The 3,647-nt window shown below is 51.3% G+C and overlaps 1 pseudogene; it reads right to left on the reverse strand.

Moving 5' to 3' along the window:
* Positions 1–1,782: 1,782 nt before the first annotated feature.
* LOC107112576 lies at positions 1,783–3,365 on the reverse strand (annotated as a pseudogene).
* Between the last annotated feature and the right edge of the window lie 282 nt (positions 3,366–3,647).

Below are 3,647 nucleotides of genomic sequence, written 5' to 3' on the forward strand. Positions count from 1 at the left end.
CTGGAGAGGAGATTCCCAGCGCGCCTCCCCCCCCGCTGGGCTCCAACTGCCGGCAGGCCGCCTCTAGGTCAGGGAAGGCCGGCTCCCGCCAACTGCAGTGACTCAAAAAGGCAGCCAAACCCAGAGGCTCGAGGGCCACGCAGCAGGTGCTCAGGCGCTGAGTCCCAAGTGGCGCTGAGCAGCTCCTGCCCGTCAGATGCCTGGAAGCGGAGCCACCCAGCACCTAGAGGACTGTGGAGGGTGCAGAGGGGGGGCGTTGTGGGCAGGCAGTATGGCAGCGGCAGCTGCGGTGCACATCCCCCACCACCGCCCCTCGCCCCACAATGAAAGCAGAAAGTCAGAGGCGGTGGCGGTGGTCACCCAGTCAGGCAGAAAGATGCAGGGCATTTGGTGGGGGCTGAGGGGTTTTGGCGGGGGTGGGTGGGTCCTGTTTGGCACCCTAAGGGCCGGCCCGCACTCTAGGCAAATGCCTAGTTTGCCTAACAGGTAAGCCGGCCCTGTGTACCTCATACAAGGTACCTCACACACCTCACAGGTCATTCTTCACATCAGCATTTACATAGATTGCTGGGTTTACCCCTATCTGCCCAGGATGGCCTGGTCTGCTGACTCTGGCTGGGAGCTTTGTCCCCACAAGAGGCCTGGCCACTTAGTAGTTTTTTTTTAAAAAAATGGAACTTTGCTTTAATTAACTGTAGGTAAGAGTTATACAGCAGCTCTCCGGTGGCTGCTGAAACTAGCAGCTCCTAAGAAAGCAGAATAAAAGGGTCTGTTCCCCTTTGTATGTATGGTTTTTCTATACAATTTCTACCTCATCACAGTTGGACTGAGGAAATGTTGAAGGCACTATAGGGTCAGCCTATAAGGTGGCTCTTTGGAAGGCAACAAGGTACACGGGGAACTTCTCTTACCACACCCCAAAATGTGAGCACCTCTCTGTGCTTGTTTACCCTGACTCAGCCCATCCCTAAAGGGATGGCATTACCCTTGCAAGTACAGCAGACTGTTCGTAACAACCTAAGGAACAGTGTAAAACCTGTTCTCCCCATGGCTGCTAGCAGGGCTATTTTTGGACAGGAACACACAGGAACGGAGTTCCGGCTGGCTCCTGAGTTGGCCACGCCCAGCAGGAACCTCATTAGCATAATAGGCCACACCCAACAGCAGAACCTCATTAGGATTGGCTACATTAGGGGTGTGTGGCCTAACATGCAAAGGAGTTCCTGCTACAAAAAAAGCCCTGGGTTTTGACAACAAACAGGGTAAACAGAATAAGAAGCAAAATGGGTGTGGCTGGATGACCACACTTCTGGTAACACGGGGGTGTGGCCTAATATGCTAATGAGCTGTGCTGTCATGGGTGTGGCCTAATATGCTAATGAATTCCTGCTGTTGGGTATGACCTATTATGTTAATGAGTTCCTGCTGGGCTTTTTCTACAAAAAAAGCCCTGGCTGCTAGTACAGTTAAGCCCCAAAGGATAGCAGCAGGCATGGCCACACTTGAAAGAGAAGGGAGGGGGGAGTTGAATTTGGGGGAGAGTGCGGGCTAGTACAAAGCCCTGGCTGCTAGTACAGTTAAGCCCCAAAGAATAGCAGCAGGCATGGCCACACTTGAAAGAGAAGGGAGGGGGGAGTTGGATTTGGGGGAGAGTGCGGGAGAGGAGAAAAATCATCCAAGGTCAACTTTTAGCAGCTGAACTGCTGGGCTCTGATTAAGGCAACACAGCAAAAAACCACATTATCGCAGGTGGGAACTCTTCCTTCATCACCATCACAGGATTCACTCCATGATATGGATCTATAGCATGTCCATGTCTGGAGCTCTGTACTGGCACTTGAGGTAGCAGTAGTCCAGCTGCTCTTTGGCCACACTGTGCCTCGGCCTCGTGGTCAGCAGGTGGTGGAACTCGGTGGCACTCATCATATAAGGTGTCTGAGAAGGTGGGGCATGCATCTCTGCATGGTGATTCCTCATCTCTTCCATCAGTGCCCGGCTGGTGCCCTCTGAGTTGGCTTTCAGCTTCTCACGTCTCGCTGCAGTTGTGCCAGCTGCTCCAGCAAGCACCTCTTGCTGTTTGTGGAGCTTCTTGCGAGCATGATGCTCCATCAAGAAGTCTGTCTTGTAGATATCCACCTGTGCCTTCAGTACTGGCACCGTTTCCATTATCGCTTTGTGATGTTTGGCCTCTTCCTTCAGCTTGTCAATCAGCTCCTGCTTGGCCACCAGGGCCTCCTCAGGTTGCTGCAGTTGGTCAGACAGTTTGGCAGCCTGCTGATCCAAGACCTTGATTCGTTTCTCATTCTCCATGCTGGCTTTGATGTGGGCATTGTACTCCTGGAAGAGCTGGTGATAGTTTTTTCTTCTCCTCCGTGGCACGCTGCCTCTCCACACACAGAATGCTTTCCAGGTCCTTCACCTTCAACTGCAGCTGATCCACCTGAACACTGTGCTGCTTGGTGCAGGCCTCTGCCCCCTTTTCCAGGAGCTGCTATCGCTCTGCAGGCCCATGGACCCTTTACTCCAGTTCCTTCTTTTCCTGCGTGCTGGTCTCCAGGCGGCTCTGGCTCTCTTGCAGTTCCTCCAGCAGAGAAGTCACCTCAATTTCAGGGAGGCCTTGTCCTTCCCAACTTGCTGCAGTTACTGCTGGGTCTTTTGCTGCTGGGCTGCCAAGCAGGCCAACGCCTCCTGGGCAGATGCCAGCTGCTGACAAAGGGCTGCCATCTCCTCCTCTGCCTCCTTCAGCTTCTGAGAAAGCTGCTCGGCCCGATCCCCACCAGAGCTCTTTCCATCATCCCCTGAACCCTGCAGGGACTCCACCTACAGGGGGCATTCTGCCAGAAGACCATTCTCTTTCATCTTTACTTGAGGGCATTGAGATATTTACCACATGCTATAATGTGCAGATATCAGCTTGCAGGGAAAGCTTCTCCTTATTATTAGCTTCTTGGAGTGCCTTCAGATCTTCCTCCAGCTTCTCTTTCTGCTGTTTTGGCATTTCTGGGACCATGGCATGTATGGCCACCTCTTGAGTAAGGGTCATAGTGTCTGGCTCTTCCTGTGCTCCAGAGATCTGGAGAAGATGGCTGAAAAGTAGCCTGTTGGCTCTTCAGTTGGTCCAGTTCCTGGGCGGCCTCCTCCAGCCGCCTTTTCAGCTCTGCCCATTCCAACTGCAAGCCTTCCATGATGATCCAAGTCTCCTGAAACTTGCACATGAGGAAATCCTTCTCTTCCTTGTAGAAAGTATGGAATTGCAGGAACTCTCGGTAGTATTGCCATAGCTTGGGGTTACTCTGCTGGATGGCTTCTTTGAGGTCTTTGTAGTTCTTAACCTTTAATCCCTTACTGCCCAAAGTACGCAACATAATCATAAAATAAGCCCAATTGAAGTATTTATTTATTTATTACAATATTTGCAGGCTGCTTTTCCTACTAGCCATGATGGCTTATGGTAGTTTATGAAGAAACATGACCCACAAATAAAAGAAAATTGAAATCAGGAAAAAAAACCACTTTACAACTTCCCCTCAAAATAATACCCTCCTTATGACATTAGGTGCAAAATGCCCATTAAAAAGAATGGCTTAATACTGGGACAGTTGACAGCACAGGGCCCCTTTGCACCTACTTCAGGTAGATATTCCATA

The sequence above is a fragment of the Gekko japonicus genome, unplaced genomic scaffold, assembly GCF_001447785.1.
Source record: "Gekko japonicus isolate JY-2015 unplaced genomic scaffold, Gekko_japonicus_V1.1 scaffold680, whole genome shotgun sequence".
Classification (NCBI taxonomy): domain Eukaryota; kingdom Metazoa; phylum Chordata; class Lepidosauria; order Squamata; family Gekkonidae; genus Gekko; species Gekko japonicus.